Source organism: Nelumbo nucifera, chromosome 1 (assembly GCF_055504915.1).
Source record: "Nelumbo nucifera cultivar China Antique chromosome 1, China Antique-T2T, whole genome shotgun sequence".
In the NCBI taxonomy this organism is placed as follows: domain Eukaryota; kingdom Viridiplantae; phylum Streptophyta; class Magnoliopsida; order Proteales; family Nelumbonaceae; genus Nelumbo; species Nelumbo nucifera.
In genome coordinates, this window is record NC_142649.1 from 195,212,438 (window position 1) to 195,239,348 (window position 26,911).

General features: G+C 38.7%; 1 pseudogene across 1 annotated transcript in view; it reads left to right on the plus strand.

Annotated features, from left to right (window-relative positions):
• Positions 1 to 5,439: 5,439 nt before the first annotated feature.
• LOC104590807 (calcium-dependent lipid-binding protein-like) overlaps positions 5,440 to 26,911 on the plus strand; it is a 41,401-nt pseudogene continuing 19,929 nt past the window's right edge. Inside the window, exons 1-2 of the transcript XR_016080859.1 lie at positions 5,440 to 5,963; positions 11,023 to 11,124. The product of XR_016080859.1 is annotated as a calcium-dependent lipid-binding protein-like (transcript). The remainder of the gene's footprint in view (positions 5,964 to 11,022; positions 11,125 to 26,911) is intronic.

The window sequence follows — 26,911 nt, forward strand, 5'->3', positions numbered from 1 at the left end:
TAGATGAAGATGAGCTTGAACTTGGAGATGATTGAAAAATTCCCTCATCATTTTGGGTTGTATTCCCTTCTAAATTAGACACGGGAACATATTCTTCTTCAATTTTTTCTTACTCCCAATTCCAAACAGTTTTCTCATCAAACAAGGGATCTTTACTAATAACCTTCTTGTTTGTTTTCAAATTGTGCAGCCTATAACCCTTTGACATAGAGTTATAGCCAACAAAAGTACACTTCTCACTTGTTTCATCAAGCTTCAATCTCTTCTCTTTTGGAACTTGTGTATAGCACACACTACCAAACACTTTTAAATGTCTAACTGTTGGTTTCTTTCCACTCCAAGCTTTTAATGGAGTCATTGTTTTAATAGCAACAGTGGGGCATCGGTTCATCAAGTACACAACTGTATTTACAGATTCAACCCAAAAAATTTTGGGAAGTTTCTTGTCATGTAACATGGATTTAGCCATCTCCATTACAGTTTGGTTTCTCCTTTCCGATACTCCATTTTGTTGAAGAGTGTAACGGATTGTAAGCTGCCTTTCTATAACTTCTTCACAAAATTTATCAAATTCTTTTGAAGTGTACTCCTTACCACAATCACTTCTTAATTTTTTAAGGTAACACTTGCTTTATTTCTCAACAAGACATTTAAATTTCTTGAAAATAGTAAATATATCAGGTTTTTCTCTCATAAAATAAACCCAAGTCATGCGAGTATAATCATCAATAAAAAGAATGAAATACCTGTTTTGGGAATGAGAGGGTGTCCTCATGGGTTCATACACATCGGTATGAACTAATTCCAGCACTTTGTTGGCTCTCCATGCAACTCCTTTTGGAATGGTTATCAGTGATGCTTTCCAAATGCACAACCTTCACAAACTTCATGTTTTTCTTCAATGTTTGGAAGCTCTTGAACCATTTCCTTTTGTGATAAAAATTTAAATTTAGGTGTCCAAATCTTCTAGGCCATAGCCAAGATTCATCAATCTCCTTGGCATTCATAGCAATGTTTCTTACATAATTAAACATTAGTTGAAAGCTTATATTTGTCTTCATTTTCACATTTTTCACCACATGTTTCTCATGGTCATAAATGGTACAACTAAGATCTACAAAATGGAGTGAGTAACCATACTCCAAAAGTTATCCAACACTGAGAAGATTCTCATTCAACTCAGGTACAAATAACACATCATATATAAATTTCCTTCCCTTCTTTGTTTCAACACCAATTGTGCCTTTGTCTTTTACTTCAACAACTTCTCCATTTCCCAATTTCACTTTTGAGCTAAATGATGTGTCCATATCAAGAAAAATATTTGGGTGCAAGAAAAATATTTGGGTGCCCTGTCATATGATTGCTACACCCGTTGTCCAAGAACCACACTTCATTGTTTTCCTCTGTGGCACTTTGACAAGCATAAAACAAATTTCCTTCATCTTCTTTTTCTTCTGTAAAATTTGCTTGTTGGTTGTTTTTCAATCTATAATCCTTTTATAGATGCCCAAATTTCTTACAAAAATGACATTGCGGCTTTCCTTTAAACCAACAATCCTTATCAGCACGGCTACTTCTTTTGCAACTAGAACACTGCTATGATGACCCTTTATCACTAGATTTTCTATCAAAATTACTTTTGCTTCTTCCTCTTTGGTTTCTACCTCTTCCTCTTCCTCTTGCATATCTACCTCCTCTATAGGAGTTTCCTGTTCCATGCTTATGAGTCGAGGATGTTCCATCATGGCTTTTGGAACTAATATTGAGCTTGGATTGGAATGCACTCTCTATTGATTTTTTGGAGTGGCATGCCAATCTTTGTTGATATGATTTTAGTGATGCCAACAACTCTTGAACACTTAATTTAGTGAGATCCTTTTTTTCTTCAATAACAACCACAATAGGATCAGGTAAACTAATTAAAATCTTCTCAACAATCCTCCTATCATCAAATTTTTCACCATTTGCTTTCATCTGATTTATCAACTCCATAAATCTATTGAAATAATCATTTAAACTTTTATTTTCCTTCACTTTTATATTTTTGAAATCTCTTTTAAGAGATTGGAGTTTAACAACCCTTACCTTTTTGTCTCCTTGAAACTCTTGCTGAATTGTTTCATATGCTTCTTTTGCCTTTTCGCACTCATTATCCTTGGAAAAATAGATTTACCAATTCCTCTTTTTATCATTGAAAGTGTTCCTGCATTCTTACTTCTCTTGTCCTTCAGTTCCTTTTGTTGAGCTGCTGTAAGATTTGCTACATTTTCTGGTTCTTCATATCCAATGACAACAATGTCCCATAAATCCAAAGACAAGAATAGGGTTTTCATTTTAACGTACCAGAAATCATAGTCTTCACCATCAAAAATAGGAACTTGAACTGTGCTGAAATTAATAGCATTAGTGTTGGCCATGGTTTGTTCTTCACAATCAATTTTTCTTTAACTTTTCTTGCACCCAAACTTGTTCCAATGAACATTGCAGCTCTGATACCACTTGTTGAGATTTGGTTGTAGTTTCAGCTAATTATGGGTGCATGCAAAGTGGAGAAAACAGAGAACTTACATGCAACAGGTTGAAATAAAATACAGAGCAAGAACAGAGCAAGAGAAGGGCTGAAATCACTTCATATGTATTCTAGTTTCTCTCTTGGTTAGAGTCATACAAGAATGGCTTCTTTTGCAAATCAAAAAAGAAGCTTCTTCAAGTACACTTTTCAACTAACCCAGATTTTACAAAAAGTAGAAAATGAACCAATTAAAGTTACATTTTACCTAATACATGAAAAGACAAAATAAATATAAAATATTTTAACTTCCTAGCACATTAGCTGTAACAAAAAATAATAAAAAGAAACATGGATAGCTGGTTGATCTTGTGATCTGATAGCACACCACCAGCAAATAGAAGACATCGGTTAAAACCTCTTCACATGTTCATGGTAGTGAGAGAAGAAGTCTCGGGAACAAGTAAACCAATGGCAATACAGAAAAGAGAAAAAATCAAATCACTAACCTCAAGTATAAACCACATTTTTTGTGGAAAGCAGAAAGGCTCCGCTCTGATCTCTCAATGGCTATACTGATAACTCCAACGAAGGCCTGAAATTTCACTGCAGACAAATTACCATGTTAAATCGAGTGATTCTAAAGTTTCTCTTGAATTGGTAAAATCATGTAGTTCTGGCAGAATGGTTATTTATAGCACCTGTGGTATTCGTATTTTAATAGGAGTCTAGTGACCCATAGGACTTCTCTCTGAGAACGAAGTCTAGCTTTGTATGGGACTCTGATTAAGAGATCAGCTCTATAGCCAACAGGAGTGGCGCATTAATCATGTTTAATCCCTAAACAAAATATTCATGTATGCATTGCCAACAGAGCCTGCATGTTAGTGGAACAAGATGTCCTCACTACAACTCTTACTGCTATGATCCTAGGACAGTAAAGCTCAACGAGGCAGAATGCAATCATTTAATTTCAAAGTTATCATTTCCTAGATCATTTTCGTAGAACCTAAAGGACAAGCATCCATTTCATGAAGGCCCACAACTGAACAAGATCACAAGCATTCAAGTCAAGTTACCATCCAATATGGAAATCAACATCATCGAGGACATCGACATCGTATGGAGCTCCATCACCTCGTCCTTGAGGGGGCATTTGTAGACATGTGTATATTCAAAGCCAAACGCATGGGCTTAATTTACATGGTAGCCTCTAAATTAATATGAGCCTCCATGGGCCCAAGGCTCTAGTCTACATAAATATGACTTAGTGGCCCAAGGATCCAAGTGTACCAAGTCCAATATGGTCCATCTTCTATTGTAATAGGGTGGTCCCATTGGCAAGACCACTAACTCCTGCATAATGATGCATTCATGGGAATTAACCCTAACCCAACACCCCACTCACATGGGACTGGTTAGCTAAGTGGGCTAAGGTGGCAGCCTTAATCCTTGGCTATAAATAGCCTTGCTTAGGAAGAAAGAGCTTTCCTTTAAAGAATCACATTGCAAGAAACTCTCACACACCAACACTTAGGATTGCAAATAACCACAAGCTCATGCAAACTCCAACAACTGTAAGATTAAGAAAGAAGAAAAAAGGGAAAAGTTTCTTCATTCTCAACAACACACTTGGATTCAAGCTCTCCCAAGAAAATCAAGCCAACGCAAAAGGGCCCTTCTTAGAGAAGCATCATTTACAGTCGATCAAGCGCGAAGCCCAGAGTGAAGAAATCTACATCAAATCTCCCAAAGCACCAAAATCAAGGAAATCTACATCAACACTTCAAGAAATATGAGAAACACACCGACGACCCTCGTCTTCACCAAATTCGATTGTTAATCAAATGTTGCTCACGTCATCGAGCAGAAATCATAGAGAGTTCATTCCTTTGTTTATTTTTCTTTATTACAAATTTATTTTTATAATTTGTCTCCATATTTTGTGCTAATTGAAATATACGAAATTTGTGTCAACAGGGGTTTTGAGGAGTCTTTGTAATTTACCCTATAAATAAATTATAAAACTTTAGGGATTTTTGGACTGCAATCCCCTTCAATTTTTTTTTGTAGCCCCCCCTATAAACCACATCCTATCTGTGAATTTGGCATCAATCCACAGGCAGGATTTAGTCTACCCCCTAGGAAATCCTAGCTCCACCTAGAGGTGGACTGAATCATAAAAACCCTTAAACTTTAAGCCTATAAGGTTAGAAATCAAAAAATTGCAAAAATACTTGTTACATATGCAAGGTATCATGACTTAACGGAGCGGGTCAACAAAATCCCAAATCCAACTCAGGTCAAATAACCAAAATCCTAACCCGACCCTAAACCAAATATGCTCGATCCTAACCAACCCTATAAAGTCGGGTCTAACCAGATTTATCATTTATTGACATCCCTATCCATACATGTTCCCAATACAAGGTCAGGATGTGGTTGGGGATTTATGGGGCGCCCCTCATGGAATGTAAATACAAGTTCGGATTACCTATCCACGCCTCACTACAACAATTGTAGGATAAGTAACCATTGAGAGATGTTCCCAATCGTAACGCTGACGTATTGATTTATGATTGGTTACTTATCCTGATTCTCTGTGTTCGCAATCGCAGCGTATGCCTGTTTTTTAGACAATTACTTTTTGAGGTCAGATATTTTGGCGCCACGGGTTAAGTTACTTTTTGTCTTTATTAGAAAAAGCCTTTCCTTTCGTAACGGTTTCTTGATTCTCTCTTTACTGTTTTCAACCTCAAAACAAAGTAAGCGATCTCATCTGTCCAGCTGGCGATAGTACGACCATTATTCCTTAAAAAGTTGAGCAGTATGAATCCTAGAATCGGATGTCTACCATTGGAGTGACGCGAAGTGGGGCCTGACCTGAGTAGGTTGATCCAATGGTGGGCCATGGTCCACTTGACATAACATAAAATAAAAATTTATTTTTAATTTCTAATCCTGTAGTGGTTATGGTTTATGGAGAATTGTAGATGGAGGGAATGAATGAAGAAAAGACACTAACGAACCCCTGAAATAATAACGGGCGCAGTGAGTGATTGATTGCTTTCTTTCATTTTGCATTTTCATTTCCTTTTTCTTTTGCACTCATTTCTATTTGCTCTCTCGCTCTCTCTCTCGATCTCAAAGCTTCCTTTTTTCGTCTCCTATTTCTCCTTATTGTTCTCTTCTTACTCTCTGCAACTCCTTTCTCCCACGTCGATTTCGTTTCCGTGAGGAATGCGCATTGATCATTAAGGAAGTTATTGTCTGTTCTGTCTTTGGGAATTCGATTTATCTTTTCTCTTTTTGCCCCGGTCGAGAATTCTTGTAAAAGTCGGAGAGGATGGGTTTGATTTCTGGAATTCTTATGGGGATGATCGTTGGGATCGCATTGATGGCGGGTTGGTACCATATGATGAGGTACCGAAGCACCAATCGTGTCACTAAGGTACAACAAGAATTTCTCTTTTTGGTGTTTCATTTTTTTTTGGGGGTTCTGGAATTATTTCTTGGATTCTATATTGCTTTCCATTTCTTTACTGAATTTAGGCTTACAAATTTTAATTTCTATTGTTTGCACAATTACCGAATATTTCATTTTATAAGCCTGGGAGATGTACCACAGCGTAGAGAATTGAATGATTTTGGCTTTTGTGCTCTTTAACTATTGAGTTGATTTTGCAAAGATTGATTCACTTAGATTTAGAGCAAACAACCTGTGATTGACGAGCATTCTGTTGTAGCCTGTTCATATATATCTGCTGAACTTTCCGTATGGAGTTATGTTATGGGAGTCGAGATGCTCTACCCTTGATGCTATTTCACAAGAGGTTGTTTATAATTTTTCAGCTGCCACGCCCTGATATTCTTCAGTTCCTGCGTCAAATTTAGGATTCTATGTTTCTATCATCATTTCCCTAACATCAATATACCCTGAAACATCATAAGTACTCTTTTTCTAATGTTTACTGAAGTTCTTAAACTTGGTATTCCTGCCTTTCTCCTCTTCTCTTGCCTATTTGTGGTAGACATTCCAGTCGATAACTCCTGTATAACTGAATAACTTGTGGGTTAGTGCTCTATCAAGGTATGAGAGCCATATGCTTGGTTTTAATTCTTCCAATCTATTGAGCCAAGAAGAGCTTGAGCAGTGTTTATTCATGTCATCAACTTTTTTTTGTGGGAAGACTTACCTCTGAATAGCCTGAATCTCTGTAATACATTTCTTCTCTAATCTCTTTCCTACACCTACTGGGATCTTGAACACTGACAAGTAATAAACCGGTAGGTTAGATAGTGTAGATCTGCTCAATGTTATCTTTGCACCTAAGGATAGATACCCTTTCTTCCAAGAGGCAAGCCTCTTTGAAAATCTTTATATCACTGGGTTCTAGAAACGAACTTCTTTTGGATTAGCTCCAAGAGGTAGACCTAGGTAAGTCAAAGGCCATTGGGCAATGCTACAACTACAACCTAATATGTTTGCACACTCTATCATCTCCCCATCCACTATGTTAATCCCAGCAATGCAACTCTTCTCAAAGTTTATTTTTAAATTTGGCATTCTTGTAAGAAGTTGCACTGACAATTTTAGATTTTTTTACCCATTCCAACTCATCTCCTTCACAAAATAAAATGGTATCATATGCAAATTGTAGATGGGTGATTGGTACTCTATCTTTCCCCACTCTCCACCCTTGTGGTAAATACCTCAAGTCTGGCCTTGAAATGATCCTACTAAGAGAATCTACAATAAGAGTGAACAAACAAGGAGAGGGGATCTCCTTGCCTAATCCCACACCTAGCAGGAAAAAAAATCCACCACTCTATCATTTACCATCACTAAATAATGGCAAGTTCTTAAGCAACCCCATATCCATTTAAACTATCTCTCACCAAAACCACAATGCCTCACAATCTCAACCAGAAATTTCCAACAACCAAGTCATAGGCTTTCTCTAGGTCCAATTTACAGATTAATCCTTTTTTCCTTGTTCTCTTCATTTCCTCAACACATTCATTAGCAATCAAGATTTGATTCGTAATTTCACTATTTTGCACAAAGGCCCTTTGATTAGGGGATATAATGGAAGGGAGGACTTTTCTAATCCTTTAAGAAAGGGCCTTAGCTATTAATTTATAGAGATTGTTCACTAGGATAATGAAGGGATAGGAGATCCATCATATGGATGGCCGAACCCTGCAGGAAGGTTGGGCGAAATTTTAAAAAATTTTTTACTCCCATCCGGGAATCCTATTCCCAATTTAGAAAACTGCATTTTCAATGTTCATTCTTGTAACCAAACCGGACCAAATCTGAAACCAAGATTAGGGAGGGATATACCTGATACGGAATCCACGCAAAAAGCTCCTCCCAACATAGGTGTTCACACCCAAAGAGTACTAAATCCTCCCTCCACTGAAGATGACACAACTTAGGATGAGGTAGGATCAATAGGTAGTTTTTCACCAAGAACTTGTGATTCTTCAGCAAGAATTGAATGGGGTAGTGAGCACAGCTTCAAAATTGTTTCTTCTACCAAGAAACAATATCAAGATCAAATCTTGATCAGATCCAAGAACTGGAGATCGAACAGGGTAGGGCAACAAGAGCAGGAGGAAAAAGAACTGAAGGCAAGATCAGTATAACTGAATTGTCTTCTCTCTATGTTGTGTCTGGGTGTCCTTTTTAGGTCTGCCCTGCTCTCTATTTATATCCTTAAAGAGACAACCTCCTAATCTGATTAGGAGTTTCTTGATCTAAATCTTTATTTGGATCTGGACTCTTTAAGTGATAAGGATAATCCCTTATCTTATCTGCAGTTCAAAATCAACTTATTCCTAATCAAATTAGGAGTTTCCTGATCCAAATCTTTATTTGGATCTAGACTCTTTAAGTGGATAAGAGTTATCCTTTTATCCTTATCTGCTGATTCAAACCCAAATATGCCCCTATTTAATTAATCTAATTAACCCAATTCGAAATGGGCTTTTAGGCCCATTAAATTTTCAGCCTCACTTCCTTTTAACGATGGCTAGCTTGGCTCTCTTTGTATGGCGTGGGACCCTAACATTGATTTGCACATCAGCCACATGGGTTTAGCCTAGCCTCTGTTACAAGGCCTGGCTGAATTCACTGCTGAATACAATGAACTCCTGAATCCATCACCATGGGCTATTAATGGGCCCAACATTTACACTAAATGGTCATTGGGTCCAGCCATCTTATGAAGGCCCAAGGACTGTGGGCAGATGCAAGATTAGCCCATCAAGTATAACCCTTAATGGTCTTACACTAAACCTCTCAGCCCTTAATGATCAAACACTGCCCAACAAGAGAGGACCTCTCCCTCGGCTGTAAGGTACAGTGCTGCACTCTCTACTCACATGGATCCCGGGAATTAAAACCTTTTGCAAACATTTTGAAACCATAATATATATAAGTATATCTCTATATAAATATATTTTGCAAAACCAAATTTCAAACACATTTGAAATCCACTGCTGGCAGTTTAGGTTTCCATAAGAGAATGCATTTTCCCGAACATTCACTTTGTCCGACAAAGGGGTTGATCCTATTACTATGATCACCCACTCAGATGAATTCTCGGACTGTCCCAACATACCTAGGTTTTGACCCCCTCTAAGGATCTCACTGATTGGCACATCAAAGACAACCCAATCTGACACCTAGTGCAGTATCATAATCGAGTCTAGGGGTCAGGTGTAACATTCCAGTTTTTCCCATCTATCTCCAAGGTCCAAGGCAATACTGCAATTTTGGTCCCATTCAGGGTTTCAAGAAAACCCACACTGCATGTACCTCAGGTCTCACCCTGGCGGCTGAGACAAGCCACCCCAACCAACTTGGCGACACATCAGTGTCATCCTTGGCAGGATAAATCTCCCCAGATCTATCCAATGGCTGTGAAGATTCTAAACTAACACGAGTCTCATATGTGTCCAGTTTAAGGGTATTACACAAAAACGTACCACAATAACATGAATCAAATATGTACTTTATTCATTTAGAATAAATGTCATAATGTACATCATGTCGATTGGAGCTAAGGGCATGCACTGTCTAACAGATAATTGGTCTAAAATCTTTGGGGTGAATATCTCCACTGTTTTTAGGAACCAAGGCGATAAAAGTGTTATTTAAACCTGGATTTATTACTCTCCTCTCAAAAAATTTATTGAAAACCTCCAAAAGATCATTTTTTATTATGTCCGAACAATCCTGGTAGAATGCCATGGTAAAGCCATATGGCCCTAGTGCTTTGGACCTATCCATTGAAGATTTATGGTGCCTATTACCCTCACAAGTGAGGATGTGGTAGCACTTTTCTTTGAAAGATATTTAATTAAGTTCTTTGAATACTTGCCATGATACTTTATAATTGAACTCAGGAAAAAAGTCTTAAAGTTTGCAACCATATGGGATTCTCTATAGAAATTCTGTTTCATGATTCCACTTATAAAGGGTGATATCCATTGTTAAATTATAAGCTCTCAAATTCTTTTCTTTTTGGTCTACCATTACCTCTTCTTGAGTCTTGACTATTTAACTTGCATTATAACTTATTATAATTGTTTTAACAAGTTGGCTTCTATGCATATATACAAACCATCTTAGTCCAATTTCCTTCATTTTATCACCCATGGAGCTATTCTTAGGTTCCCATGGATATTCTCATTTCTGATCCTCCTTTTTCATGAAACAAAGTAACGCATCACTTTTTAACTGCCTGCACATAGCTTCATTAAGTACCATCAAATTTATCACTACTTATTTGATGAATTCTTGTAGGATGCACTCAACAAGAGATAATTATTTGGGATAAGACAGATCAGTAAAACAATAGTAGCCATAAACACTATTCTTAATAAAAAGAGCAAAACATAATGTGTTTGTGCTGCTATATTAAAAAGCATCTTCTATGACTTAGGTGGTGAGTTATTTCAAGGGGACAAAATAGTACATTATTGTACCATAGTAGTGGCTATCATGGCCAATTCACCTTATAAAAAAGTTTTCCTTTTAATCTGATTATTACATGTTCTTCACACAACACTTTTGATGCATCTATCCATTTCATCCATTGCACTCTAATTCCATTAGTGACGTCCTCTTAATATCTCTCTTGCAATGGATTATTGAGCCTAGGTAATAGAAGTGGTCACTTTGAGGTATCTTTTGCCCTCCAACCCTAATTGTTCTCCAATTCTCATTCATGTTGTTTCTAAATTTTAATCACATATATTTTATCCGAGTCCTAGATATCTTAAAACATTTTGACTCTAGATCGTAATTCCAGTTTTGCATTTTATCCTACTTATTCCTACCCTATGCTAGTCAGATCATCCATGATTATTTGGAACCCCTTTCCTTGAAATATTTCCTCTTGATTATTTCCCTTAACTATGTTATTAACTTTTATTTCCTCCTTTTTTGTATATTATTGTTGTATAACAATTATACTTACATTTGTCATCACCTACAGGCAATTGATATAAAACTTCTTGGGTGTCTTAGCAGAGATGACTTGAAGAAAATTTGTGGTGATAACTATCCTGAATGGATATCTTTCCCTGTCTATGAACAGGTAAGTTATTTCTTATTTTATCTTCTTGTTTACTCTTCTACTGAATTTGGTGGACAGAATAATTATTTTTGGTCCTTAGTAGGAATAAGAGATATCTATTGCATTTCTTTTTGTTCTTGTCTTTATAATTCATGGTCATATTTTTGGGACTTAAATGGTTAAAACATAGTGTTAGAATGCTCGAGTCAGGGGTATTTTGGTCATTCTGGTGTATCTTATTGAAAGTGAAATGTCTATTGTATCTGAGTTTAAGTTATGTGTCCCATCTTCTATGAGGGACAAAATTGTCTTTCTTGTAACTCAAGTTTTCATGAATAAAAGTCAAGTGGGTCGGCTAGGAGAGGTACTTTTGTACATCCTCTCTTCTAGTCTGGCCGAATACTTTTCTCCTCTCCTTCTTCTTCTTCTTTCTCTTTTCTTTCTTCTTTCTTTTTCTCTACTTTGACCTAGAAACAACTAGGGTTTATTCACATGGTATCAGAGCATTAAGGTCTGGTGTTCGTTTTTTTTTTTTTTTCTTGCTGCTGTCTTCTTCCTGGGTTCGCCACCAGCTTCACAGTAGGTTTCTTCATCCTACAGCTGATCTGATTGAAGACTCGATAAAGGGCTGAAAAGGAGTTGTCGTTTTGAGGGCCTGGAGGTGAGGGCCTCTGGCCGGTGCTGTGGTGGTCGTTGAAGTGGTATACTAGACCCTCTATTCAGTGTACGAAGAGGGCTAGTCGTATACAGGTATGGACACTGCTGTCGTGTGTTCAGAAATGGACTGTGAATGCTGATTTTTTTGTGTACATCGAAAGTTAGTTATTGTGGTGCTGGGTGAAACTGATACACATACCAGTCATTTTTTTTTTGTGTTTTCTTGCTCACATGTGTGCTGAAAGAAGAGTGGTAGACTACTGATGTCCACGAAAACAGTGGTGCGGTGTTGATTGTGTTGTGGTGGCTGGCATATCTATATTTTTTTTTAATGCTTAAAAGTGAACCCCTAGACCTTATGTGTAATCAGCTTTGCAGTTTGCAGAACAAGTGTTCGATGAAATGACTGAGTAATTTCAGTAGTGGTGTGTTGGTGGTAAATGGTCCTGCAGTGTGCAGTCCAAGTGTTTGATGTGTTGACTGATTGATTTCAGCTTCAGAGTGTAGTGTGTAATGTGCAGTTGAAGAAAGTGGGTTGGTGGTATTGTAAGTGAGATAAGTCTTGTGACAAGTGTGAGATTGTGGTGTATATTCAGAGGAGACATAATTGAGATGGCTTCAACTGTAGTTGGGAATGACAACAAAACAAGCATCATGCTCTCTTCAGATTATCTAAGTGTTCAAATGACATCCACCAAGTTGAATGGTGAGAACTATATACCATGGGCAAAATCTGTGGAGGTGTTCTTGAAGGCCAAGAGGAAAGTCAAACATGTGAGGGAAGAGAAACCTTCCTCTGATTCTCCTGGGTTCAGTGATTGGGAACAAGATGATGCACAGATAATGACATGGCTTTGGAACAGCATGGAACCAAAGTTTAGTGTGAACTTCATGTTCCTAGATACAACCAAAGAGATCTGGGATCATGCAAAAAGTTGTACTCTGGACAAAACAACGCAACTAGGGTATATCAGTTATACCAAGAGTACTTCAATTTGAAGCAAGAAAGTCAAAGCTTAGAAGAGTATTATGCAAGTTTGAGAAACATCCGCAATGAGCTAAATGTGTATCACCCTCTCACATCAGATGTCCAGATCCAACAGCAGCAACGTGAACAACTTGATGTGACTAGGTTCCTTGTGGGTTTGAAGGCTGAGTATGAGCCTGTCAGAGCACAGATATTGGGGGGATCAGCTCTCCCCTCACTTGAAGAAGTTTTTGCTCGTCTTAAGAGGACATCCATTGAGCCAGTGGAACATTCTTCCTTCTCTGATAGATCTGGTTTGGTAGTGACTAAAGGGAGTAGTTGTGGAAGTAGAAGTGGTGGTGGCAGCAGTGGCCCTCCAAGCAACCCTGGTGGACACATGTTTAACCGGGCCAGTGGCCGGACTGGAGGCCGTGAGTCATGGGGAGGCCGTGGAAAAGGAAGGGGTAATGCTCAGAGAAAATGTACACATTGTGTCTTAGAGGGGCACACAGTTAATTTCTGCTATGATTTGCATGGTCCACCTAACACTTGGGCTAACCATGTTACATCTAAAAGTAGTAGCACAATTACTGAAAGCCAGCAAACTGCACCAACCCCCTCCACACCCACTTGTGCTTCCGGGCAGGAAATGTTGAGTGTACCACGGGCAATATATGACCAGTTCCTTCAAACATCTCAGCAGAACACAGCTACACTTGCCCATTCAGGTATGACTTGTTTAGCTTCCAAAGCCTCACCCTGGATCATTGATTCTGGGGCCTCGGACCATATGTCTGGGACTCCTGATGTATTTTCTTCCCTTTCTCGCACCTCCACATCTCAGACAGTTACACTTACTAATGGTTCTACATCTCCTATTTGTGGTGTTGGTGATGTTGATCTCTCCTCATTGTCTTTAGCATTTGTTTTATATGTTCCTAAGTTCCCTTTTAACCTTATGTCTGTTAGTAGATTAACCAAGTCCCTTAATTGTTCTGTAACCTTCTATCATTCTTCTTGTGTATTTCAGGATCTCAAGACGGGGACGAAGATTGGTGGAGGGCATGAAGCCGGTGGTTTGTATTACCTTGATGGTGGTGGCCCTCCAGTGGCTTTTCAGTCGTCTCTTACTCCTCTCCAATGGCACTGCAGACTTGGTCATCCCTCTCTCAAGGCTTTGAAGCTGCTAGTTCCTTCCTTGAGTCATCTTTCATCATTAGATTGTGAGTCACGTCAGTTGGGAAAACATCATCGAGTCTCATTTAGTCCAAGAATTGATAGTCGTGTCTCAAGTCCTTTTGCTTTAGTTCATTCTGATGTATGGGGTCCAATTAAAGTGGTGTCATACAATGGGTTTAAGTATTTTGTAATCTTTGTTGATGACTTTTCAAGGATGACATGGATCTATCTTATGAAAAACCATAGTGAATTGTTTTCTATTTTTCAGAAATTTCATGCTGAAATACGCACTCAGTTTGGTGTTAATATGAAAATACTTCGCTCCGATAATGCCAAAGAATACATCTCCTCATCGTTTCAGCAATACCTAGAACATCATGGAATAATTCATCAAACTTGTGCCTACACCCCACAACAAAACGGTGTAGCTGAACGGAAAAATAGACATCTTCTTGAAACTGCTCGGTCCTTGATGATCAATATGCATGTCCCAAAGCACTTTTGGAGTGATGCTGTTCTTACATCCTGTTTTTTGATAAATCGGATGCCCATGTCAATCCTTGGAAGTCAATCCCCTTTCTCCGTGTTGTTCCCCACTTTGTCTCCCTTTCCTCTCACCCCAAGAGTCTTTGGTTGTGTTTGTTTTGTTCAGCACTTGGGGCCTGGAGTAGACAAGCTAGATGCTCGGGCTACGAAGTGTATTTTTCTTGGCTACTCAAGGACTCAGAAAGGGTACAAATGTTATGACCCTACGTTTCATAAATCGTTTGTGTGCCCGGATGTCACCTTCTTTGAATTAGTTCCTTTTTTCTCCAATACCGGGGTCTCTTCTTCTCCCTCTGTGGTTTCTCTTCCTGTTCCGGTTGTGGACCCCCTTCCCGTAGCTCCCACTCCTACGGCGGATGCACATCATATGCCGGTTACTACAGAGAGGCCGCCAATTACTCAAGTGTATACTCGCAGAAGTGCTTCGGCTTCTCCTCCACTTCGGCACCCGTCGACAGATCCTGCTACTGCTCCTCCCTCAGATCTTCATCTCCCTATTGCTTTGTGGAAAGGTAAACGTACTTGTACTTCTCATCCCATTTCTGACTATGTTTCCACTGCTCACCTTTCTGCTTCCCATTGCAAGTTTATATCATTACTCTCTTCAGTTCCCATTCCCAAGACTGTACAGGAAGCCCTTGCCTCTCCAGGGTGGCGGCAAGCCATGGAAGAAGAACTCTCTGCTCTACAACATAATCATACGTGGGAACTCACCATCCTTCCTCCTGGTAAGCACACTGTTGGGTGTAAATGGGTCTATACAGTGAAGCATCTTCCTGATGGCAGTGTGGAACGATTGAAGGCACGGTTAGTGGCCAAGGGCTATTCTCAGTTATATGGTGTGGACTATATGGAGACATTCTCTCCTGTGGCTAAAATTGGTTCAGTTCGGGTGTTGATCTCATTGGCTACTATGTATGATTGGCCTCTCCTACAACTTGACATAAAAAATGCCTTCCTACATGGTGATCTTGTTGAGGAGGTGTATATGGAGCAACCACCAGGGTTTGTTGCTCAGGGGGAGGCTGGTAAGGTGTGCAGGCTCAAAAAGGCAATCTATGGACTGAAACAATCTCCACGTGCATGGTTTGGCAGGTTCAGTGAAGTGGTGAAGGCCTTTGGGATGAAACAGTGTCAGGTTGATCATTCCGTGTTTAGCTATAACTCGAAAGATGGAAAAATCTTGCTAGTCGTGTATGTGGATGATGTCATAACTGGAAGTGATAGCAATGGAATTGACAAGCTAAAAAAATTCTTACAGGACCACTTCAATACGAAAGATCTGGGAAAGCTAAAGTATTTCTAGGAATAGAAGTTGCGAGGTCAAAACAGGGGATCAACCTATGCCAGAGGAAATATGTTCTTGATCTACTTGAAGAAACAGGGTTGTTAGGTGCTAAACCAGCAGAGACTCCTATGGAACTCAATGCCAAGTTAAGTGTGGATGCAGGTGATGAGTTTGATGATCCTGGAAGATACAGAAGGTTGGTGGGAAAGTTGAACTACCTGACCATTACTCGACCAGATATATCATTTGCTGTGAGTGTGGTGAGTCAGTTTATGCAACATCCCCGGGTTCCTCACTGGGAAGCTGTTCTGAGAATTGTTAGGTACCTAAAGGGTGCTCCAGGTCGTGGTCTGTTATACCAAAAAGGAGGACCTCTTGAGATAGTAGGGTACACAGATGCTGATTGGGCTGGCTCTATATCAGGCAGGAGGTCAACCACAGGGTATTGTACCTTCCTGGGTGGCAATCTTGTAACTTGGAAGAGCAAGAAGCAAACAGTGGTGGCAAGAAGTAGTGCGGAAGCAGAGTACAGGGCTATGGCCCATACCACATGTGAACTAGTATGGCTGAAGAACCTACTACAGGAGATGGGTTTCTCAATTGACAAACCCATGAAACTATACTGTGATAACCAAGCTGCTGTTCACATCTCATCCAATCCGGTCTTCCATGAAAGAACTAAACATATTGAGGTGGATTGTCACTTTGTGAGAGAGAAAGTGATAAGTGGGGTAATAACTACATCTCATGTGAGCTCAGGAAATCAGTGGGCAGATTATCTTCACAAAAGGATTGTCTCGGGGAAGAATAGATTACATTTGTAATAAGCTAGGACTATATGATATATACTCTCCAGCTTGAGGGGGAGTGTTAGAATGCTCGAGTCAGGGGTATTTTGGTCATTCTGGTGTATCTTAGTGAAAGTGAAATGTCTATTGTATCTGAGTTTAAGTTATGTGTCCCATCTTCTATGAGGGACAAAATTGTCTTTCTTGTAACTCAGGTTTTCATGAATAAAAGTCAAGTGGGTCGGCTAGGAGAGTTACTTTTGTACATCCTCTCTTCTAGTCTGGCCGAATACTTTTCTCCTCTCCTTCTTCTTCTTTCTCTTTTCTTTCTTCTTTCTTCTTCTCTACTTTGACCTAGAAACAACTAGGGTTTATTCACACATAGGACAAAGTTATTATGCATGAGAAATATCTTTTTATATGTATGATAGTTCGTACTTCATAGGGTTTCATGACTAAGGTAAATATTATGAATTTACAAGATATCTTATTTATGAAACTGATTGTCATAGGTCTTTATTAAATGGGAGTTCTGTACAACTTGATGTGAATCCAAACCTAACCCAAATGTAAAATAACAGAAAAAGTGAAGGATGAGAAGAAAATTAAATGAGATAGTCGAACCTAATATGAGATCTCCAAAAAGTTTCAAAGTGACATAACATTAGCATAATTACTGTCATTACTGAGACTTGAAAAAATTGTGGAGCAGGGTAGATTTCTTTCTTTTCTTACTGCCCAAATTTCAAAAACCATAAACATATCTTTGGGCTTCAAGAACATTGACATGTCAAGAACTTCCTTTCTAGAACAAAATGAGGACAACCAATGGTGTGAATTTACTTATGGTTAAGCACAATTTGCTAATTTTGTTGTATTTTGTCAAGTTAGTGCAGTTCGAGTCCCATATCAAAGTTGAGATGAGAAACACAAACTGAAAAGAGATGCGAAGGGGAAACACAAGCTACAGTTACAACTCTATTTCACAATGGCATTGTTGTGGACAAAGAGGAAGAAGAGAGGGAATGAGAAGAAGCTCAAGGATTAACCCAAATGAAAATACTTCAATTCAAACTGATTTGTCTCAAGGCCAAGGCCACAACCTATTGGGTTTATATTAGAGGTGAACTGGTGAACCCGACATCCTCTTTAATGACTACATAAATGTCCTAGGAAACCTTAATCAACAACTTCCGAGGTACAACTAACAGAGATTACTCCTAAAAACATGTTTACATAGGTAACTCAATCAATTCTAGGAAATACAAAAAATGACTATTACCAAGGAAACCACCCATCTATGGTTGGAATAGGATATGTTTCTTGGTAAGCCCAGACGACCTTCTTCTAGAAGGGGTGGTGTCATGATTTGGTGCTTCACCATCATATGGCTCAATATATGCTCCTGCATCAGGTTCCCCAGGTTGAAAAGGACTCATCCTTGAGTCAAAATGTTCATTACTTGGGTCTCCATAATCTCCATAGTATGACTGCAAATCAGCAACATAAGTAGTCAAAACATCCATGTCATCTGGTAACTCTAATGTGTTTAAGCACTCGAAATGGTCCATCATCTTTCTTTGCATAAATTGTTCCATGCCAAATCCCCTTCCTTGAACTCAACTTGCCTCCAATGTTTACCAGCTGCCTCTTTGTACTTCTAAACTTGTGCATGAAATCATTGACGAGACCTGTCAAATCATCTGCATCACAACTAAACTTGGTATCAATAGGCAAAGGAACAAGATCTAGTAGACTATGAGAAATTCAGCCATAAAAAATTTCAAAGGACATTTTCCTGTGGCTTGATTCATCAAGCGGTTATAGGAAAATTTTGCTTGTGATAAAATGAGATCCTATAACTTATTCTCTCTAACCAAGTTCCTGAACAAATTGCCAAGTGATTTCTTTACAATTTCTATTTGTCCATCTATCCATGGATGATGACAACTGCTAAATTGGAGATGCATCCCCATCCTCCTCTACAATGTCTTCCAAAAGTGACTAATAAACTTTGAATCTCAATCTGATGTAATGGATTTTGGGATTCCATATGTAACTTTAACAATTTCCTTGAAATGGAGCTTTGAAACGTGAGATGCATCTAACATCTTGCTACAAGGGATAAAGTGTGCCATCTTTGAGAAACTTTCAACAACTTTAACTAATGTGTTTAAGCACATCAATGATTACATAAATGTCCTAGGAACCAAACAACCTCTTCAATTGCCTACATAAATGTCTTAGGAACTATTACCAAGGAAACCACCCATTTATGGTTGGAATTGGATAGTTTACTTGGTAATCCTAGAAGACCTTCTTTTGAAAGGGGTAAAGTCATGACTCAGTGCTTCACCATCATATGGCCCAATATATGCTTCTGTGTCACAAGTTGAAACCTTTAACCTTGGATTCAAATAATTACTCTAAAGCATTCAAAAATCCAGTTGTGATTTGTACTATATGTAGTTTCAGATGTAAACTTGAGCTAGGAGGAAGAAGGTGAAGAAGATGGGGATGAAACGTTTGAATGTGTGGGGTGTGTTACTGTTCACTCCCACAAAGAAAGATTTATATTAAGAGACTAAATTTCACATATACCCTTATCTATAGGCACCTAAATACAAATAGATGAAGAAAGATAAATAAGCCCTTACAAATAAAACATATTTTCAACACTCCCCCTCAAGCTGAGCATAGATATATATCAAGCCCAACTTGCCAAGATTGTTGTCAAGTTTCAGTTTGATAACCCCCTTGTTAAAAAAATCAGCTAGTTGATCTTTTAACTTGACAAAAGGCAGACAAATCTCTCTACTAGCAGTTCTCTCTCAAATGAAGTGTTTGTCCACTTTCATATTTTTTATGCGGTCTTCAACCATAGAAATTCCTATACACCATGTGAAAGAATGGTAGAATCCATATAATGGACGCCAAGAAGGTTGCGGAATGGGTGGGCGAATTTCAAAAATTTTCCTACCTTCTTCCAACTGGGAATCATATTCCCTAAATTTAGAATACAATATTCAAGGATCCTACTTGAACCATAATCGAACCAGATCTGAACCAAAAAGAAAAAGGGAGGAATATGCTTGATCCGGAGAAGCAGTATCTCCCAAAGTTGGTGTTCACGCCCAAAGAAGACACCAAGATCCGCTCCTGCTGAAGATGACACAGCTGTGGGTGGAACAGAACCAGCAGAGTGCGTCCTACACACTGGATCCTTCGCAAGAATCCTCTGGAAACTCTGAACACCGAATCTTTTTCAGTCTTTTCTGCAAGACTGATGTCAAGAACTGATTTCTTGACTTCTTTCTTCTTCAAAGATCGAATCTTGCAAGAAGGAATGGCGGCGGCTGAAGGAGAACTCATGGGACGAAGATGGCTGAATTGCCTCTCTTCTCTCTGGAGTGTGAATGAGATCTGATCTCAATTCGCAGGAAGCTTTCTTGTTTTTTCAAAAACCCCTTGTTCGAAATCTAATGTTTTTTTCTTAGGGTTTTTCCTCCTTTCTTCTTGATTAAGAAACCTCCTAATTAGGAGTTATCCCAATCCAAATCAGTATTTGGATAGGGGATGATCTTAATCCTATCTGCAGATTAAGTTAGCTTACTCCTGTTCTTATCAGGAGGTTACCAGATTCAAATTTGATTTGAATTTGGTCTCCAGAGTGGATAAGGTTAAAAGGCCCTATCCTTTTGCTAACATTAATCTCAGATCCGCCCCATAGATGGGTGATCATATCAGCCCAGCTCGAAATGGGCTTTTGGCCCATTAAGTGTTCAGTGCTTAACTAGTTTCCAATCTGCTGCCCAGTTGGGCTTTTTTGTATGGCATGGGACCCAAGCATTGATCTACACACCAGCCACATGGGTTCAGCCCAACCTTTATTACAAGGCCCAGCCGAATTCACTGAAAAGCTCAGTAAACCCTTGAGCCCATCACATGGACCCTATGGGCCCAACACTTACATTAAGTGGTCACTGGGCCAAGCCATCTTATAAAAACCCAGGGACTGTGGGCAAGTGCAAGATTAGCCCATCAGGTACTATCCTAAATGGTCTTACACTTAACCTCTCAGCCCTTAATGATTAAGCACTGCCCGACAAGAGAGGACCTCTCCCTCGGCTGCAAGGAACAGTGCCACACTCTCCACTCACATGGATCCCGGGAATTAAAACCATTTGCAAACATTTCGAAACCGTACATATACATATATATATATATATATATATTAATTTTGCAAAACAAAATTCCAACGATTGAAATCAACTGCCGGCAGTTTGGTTTCCATCAGAGAGAGTGCATTCCCGATCATTACCTTTGTCCGACAAAGGGGCTGATCCTGTCACTATGATCACCCACTCAGATGAATTCTCAGATTGTCCCAACATACCCAGGTTTTGATCCCCGCTAAGGATCTCACTGATTGGCATATCAAAGACAGCCTGATCCGATACCTAGTGAAGTATCATAATCGAGTCTAGGAGTCAGGTGTAACTTTCTAGTTTTGTCCATCTGTCTCCAAGGTCCAGGGCAATACTGGAAATCTGGTCTGGTTCAAGGATTCGAGTAAATCCCATACTGCATGTGCCTTGGGTCTTACCCTGATGGCCGAGATAGGCCATCCCAACACTTAGTGGCACACCAGTATCAGCCTTGGTAGGATAAATCTCCCCAGACTTATCCAATGACTGTGAACATTTAAAACTAACACGAGTCTCTATAAGTGTCCAGTTTTAGGGTCTTACACAGAATTATACCAGACAACATGAATCAAACATGCACTTTATTTATTTACACTAAATGTCAAAAGTACATCAAATCGGATTGAAACTAAGGGCATACAAAACTGTATAACACCATGAGCCATTGTTTTTCTTTCATCTTTGACACTGAATCAAGCTACAATAGATTGTTTCTTACTTCTCCATGATACGACATTGTCACCAACAAATGCATAGTAGCCCAAGGTAGATCTCCTATTGTCCAAAGACCCTGCCAGCATTAGTATAAGCCTCAACCATAAGATGTCCATGGTTGGTGTATAGCATTCCTTACCAGGAAAACCTTTCAAATAGGCAAATATCCTAATTATAGCCAACATATGAGATGTTCAAGGCTTGTGCATGTATTGGCTCACCACACTTACTGCATATGATATATTAAGCCTAGTTAAACATAGGTAAAGAAGGCGACCAACCAATCTTTGATAAGCATCTTTGTCTAAAAGAATGTCTCCATGATCAATACAGCTTATGATTAGGATTAATTGGAGTTTCATCTGGCTTGCACTCCAATTTGCCCACTTCTTAAAGTAAGTCAAGGACATCTTTCTTCTATGATATAGACATTCCTTTTTTTATCTTGCAACCTCACTCCCAAGAAAATACTTGAGATCATCTAGATCCTTGATCTCAAATTCAAAAGCAAAAAAGGATTTCAATTGAGTAATTCTAGAGGTATCGTTTCTAGTGACCACAATATCATCGACATATACTATTATCCATTGTTTTAAAAGGCTTAAGCCTTGAGGCGAGGCACAAAGATTTTGTCTCAAGGCTTAAGCCTCACAACTTTGATGCAAGGCTTAAGCCTTTGTCAGAATGAGACGTAAGCCTTAAGCCTTAGGGCGTAAGGTGTAGCATGAGGCATAAAAAGGCGTAAGCCTCAAGTATCAATGATTATTTAGCGATTTAATGCCAAAAAATATTTTATGCATCTTTATAGTTCAAAATATATGGAAGAAGCACTTCAAGTACTATGATCCAAATAAATAAAAAGAGTAAAAATGAAAACCAATAGGGAAAATCAAGTTCTATTAGTCTCTCTTAGTGTTTTAGGTGAATTCAGTGCAAAAAGGGCCAATCAAGTTCTTAGTTTCTCTTGGATATATCAAATGGTATTTTTTTCTAATTATTCTGAATATAGCATCCCACGTTTGTTATATTTCTCATTTCTTTTCCTAATGGATTTATTTTCTTTTTATTGATTTTTTTGCATAGATTAAATTAACTAGTCATTTTCTTTCTTCTAAATTATTGAATGACCATAAATCTAATGTCCAATTATATGGATGATTCTTCATATGCTTCTTTTCTTCTAAATTGGTTATTTGAATTATTTGAGAAATTTGCATTTTGAAGCATGATATGTAAAATGTTTATAGTTGTTGGTTGGTTAGTTATTGTTTTATTTAATGCTTAAATGCTGAAACTTATTGCTTATAAACTTTTATTTTATGGATATTTATACCTTCTATCATTCTAATTTGGTATATTATATGTTATTTTTATCAATTTATAAACTTTAATTAATTTTATTCTTAAGCTTTGAGGCTTACACCTTGCAACGCCTTGAGTCTTATTCACCATGATTTTCCTGAATCTATCACACCAAGCTCTTGGAGATTGCTTGAGGCCATAGAGAGATTTTTCAAACAACATACTTTTCCCTCACTATTAGGGAAGCTCACACTGGGAGGAAGTCCATGTAAACCTATTCTTGAAGGTCACCATTGAGAAATGCATTCTTCACATCCATTTTATACAAAGGCCATGAGAAGTAAGCAATAAGGGAGAAGATTAATTGAATGAAGTTCATTATAGCCATAGGTGCAAATGTCTCCTGATAATCAATGCCTTAAGTTTGAATATATAATTTTGCCTATAGTCGAGTCTTATATCTCTTAATTAAACCATTGGCCCTGTGTTTTATAGGTTACACCCACTTTCATCCCATAGGAACTTTGTCCTTAGGAAGAGGAACTATTTCCCAGGTCTTGTTCTTTACGAGAGCCTCCATTTCATGGTTCATGACATCCTTCCACCGAGGTGACTGCATTGCTTCTATAACATTGCGAGGAATGGACACAAAAGAAATAGCAAAAATTAGGTAAAGTAGGATAGTGAAAGGGCATCATAAGAAACACAATTATTAATCGGATAGTTAGTAAATTTCCTTTTGCCCTTCCGAATAGCAATAGGAAGATCAAGGAACAGGAGGCTTAGAATCAACAAGGGTCATAAGTTCAAGATTACTTGAGTCTGGGATATCAGATTGTGGTGGACATTTAGTTTTAGGAGCAACCTTCTTCCTTCATATGATGAAGCACTGCTGCCAAGACCGAGGTTGATCGACAGGAGGGAGGAGGAGGTAGTGGTCAGGAATGTTACCACTATAATTAGGGGAAGGAGATGGACAAGATGTAGAGTTTTCAACTAGAATTGTAAATCTAGGGTTTGTATGAGAAAGGAAGAAAGAAAGAGAAAGGAGAAGAAGAGAGGAATGTATTGAATGGTGTGTTCTTGTTACTGTTCACACCCTTAAAAGCATTTTATATTTTGAAACAAGAAATTACAAAGAGGTCCCTACTTAGGCACCCAAATACAAAAAGAGTACAAAGAGAAGAGGTAAAGCTAAAACTTGCCTAAACTTTCTCAACACTCCCCCTCAAGCTGAGCATATATGTCAATCATGCCCAGCTTGGCAAGGTTTTTAGCAAACTTTGGGTGGTGAACACCTTTAGTGAGGCAATTGGCTAGTTGGTCTTCCGATCTTACAAAAGGAAGGCAAATCTCTCCACTAGAAATTTTTTCTCTAATAAAGTGTCTGTCCACCTCAATATTCTTTGTACGATAATGTTGAACAGGATTGTGGGCAATGTTTATGGTTGCTTGATTGTCACAATATAGTCTCATTGGGATATCCACTTGGATGCCCATCTCAGCCAATAAGGTCTTTAACCAGAGTAGTTCAGACACTCCATGAGCCATTGCCCTGTATTCTGCCTCAGCACTAGAACGAGCAATCACAGATTGTTTCTAACTTCTCCATGAAACCACATTGCCTCTGACTAATGAACAATAACCAGATGTTGATCTTCTATCATCAATGGACCCCTGCCCAATCTGTGTTTGTGTAAGCCTCAATTTTTATATGGTTGTGGTTGGAATACAACATCCCTTTACCAGGGCATCCTTTCAAATAGGCTAAAATTCTATTAACTGCCTGCATATGAGAGGTCCTAGGTCCATGCATATATTGGCTAACCACTCCAACAGCATAGGATATGTCAGGTCTAGTCAAACAGAGATACAGAAGGTAACCCACCAATCTTTGATATACCCCTCTGTCTGGAAGAACTTCTCCTTCAGTAGCACTCAACTTGTGGTCGGGATCAATTGGAGTTTCTACATGTTTACACCCTAATTTCCCAACTTCATGAAGCAAGTCAAGTACATATTTCCTTTGTGACAGAAAAATTCCCTTCTTAAATCTTGCAACTTCAATGCTAAGAAAGTATCGGAAATCACCAAGGTCTTTAATCTCAAATTTGGAAGCAAGGAAGGACTTTAACTGGGAGATATCTATGATATCGTCACCTGTCACAACAATGTCATCAACATATACTATCAACATTGTTACTCTTCCATTTCTGAGATTGAGAAAACCCAATCTTCAAGATAGCATTTCTGAACTTGTCAAACCACGCTCTAGGAGATTGCTTGAGCCCATACAAGGACTTCTTTAAGCGACAAACTTTTCCTTCACTGTTAGGAAAGCTCACCCTAGGTGGTAAGTCCATATACACTTCCTCTTGTAAGTCCCCATTAAGGAAGGCATTTTTCACATCCATTTGATATAAAGACCAAGAGTAATGGGCAGTAAGAGAAATGATCACACGAATAGAGTTCATTTTAGCAACTGGAGCAAAGGTTTCCAGATAATCAATGCCATAAGTTTGTGTGTATTCTTTGGCTACAAGTCGAGCTTTGTACCTCTCAATTGAGCCATCTACCTTGTGCTTCACAATGTAGACCCACTTACACCCAATAGGAGTTTTATCCTTAGGACAAGGAACAACCTCCCAAGTCTGGTTCTTTATCAATGCCTCCATCTCTTGGTTTATAGCTTCCTTCTAGTGAGGGGACTACATTGCCTCTATAACACTGTGAGGGATGGAAACAGAAGAGATGGTAGAAATATAGGCACAATAGGAAGGTGAGAGAGCATCATAAGACACATATTTAGTAATAGGATACTTGTTGCATGCCCTCTTTCCTTTTCGAATGGCAATAGGAAGATCAAGGTGAGGATTAGTAATAGAATTATCAGGAGGTTCAAGATTACCTGAGTCTGGGAGATCAGATTGTGATGGGCATTCTACTTCAGGAGCCACCCTCTTACTGCGCCTAATGAAAAATTGTTGCCAGGATCAAGGCCGATACATAGGAGGAGGAGGAGGAGGAGGAGAAGGAATACCATTGTTATAGGGAAGAGGAGGAGAAGGAGGAACAAAAGAGATAGGGACAGGAAGAAAAAAGGGAGTTCTATCTTCACTTGCATTCTCCCCCTAAAGAGAAGGATGGGATGACTGGAAAAAGGAGGACTCCAAAAAGGTAACATCCTTAGAGACATATCTCTTGCCAGAGAGAGCATTAAAGCATCTATAGCCTTTCTGGACAGGAGAGCAACCGAGGAAGACACATTTAATTGACTTAGGATCAAACTTATACCGGGAAGGACTCATATCATGAACAAAACAAACACAACCAAAGATTTTAAGGGGGAGATTGAAAAGAGGTTCATCAGGAAAGAGAAGTTGATGAGGAGACTGAAGATTAAAGGTCCTTGAAGGAAGCCTATTGATGAGATACATAGATGTTTCAATAGCATCACCCTAGAAACGGGTGGGAACATGAGTCTGAAGCAATAAACCCTTGAACAACCTTAACCACATGCCTATTCTTCCTTTCATCTACCCCATTTTGTTGTGGAGTATGACTACATGAACTTTGGTGAATAATGCCCCGATCTTCAAGAAATCTATGCAAATGATGTTCAAAGTATTCCTTGGCATTGTCAGATCTTATTATCTTAACTCTTTTCTCAAACTGTCTCTACCATATTCATGAAGTTTTGAACCACCATAAAAACTTCATCTCGACTTTTCATCAAGTAGAGCCATGTATACCGACTGTAGTCATCAATGAAGAGGATGAAATATTTATAGCCACCCATGCAAGGGATAGCATATGGGCCCCAAACATCAGCATGAATCAAATGAAAAGCAACATTACTTCTTTTACTACTTGTAAAATATGTGGTTCTACATTGTTTTGTGTTGAACAAGAGAAGAGAAGAGAAAGAGATGAGAGGCGAGAGGATTGAGAGCCCAAAGAATACTGTAGGCGTGTGCAGTATGTTATTATTTATACTAGGCTGGTCGTACAACATAAAATATGAAGAACTTACAAAAGTACCCATGCGGTACTAAACATGTGTACAACAACATCTATCAACACTCCCCCTCAAGTTGGGGCATAGATATCAATCATGCCCAACTTGTCACAGAGATCATGATGTCTGGAATGGTGTAGC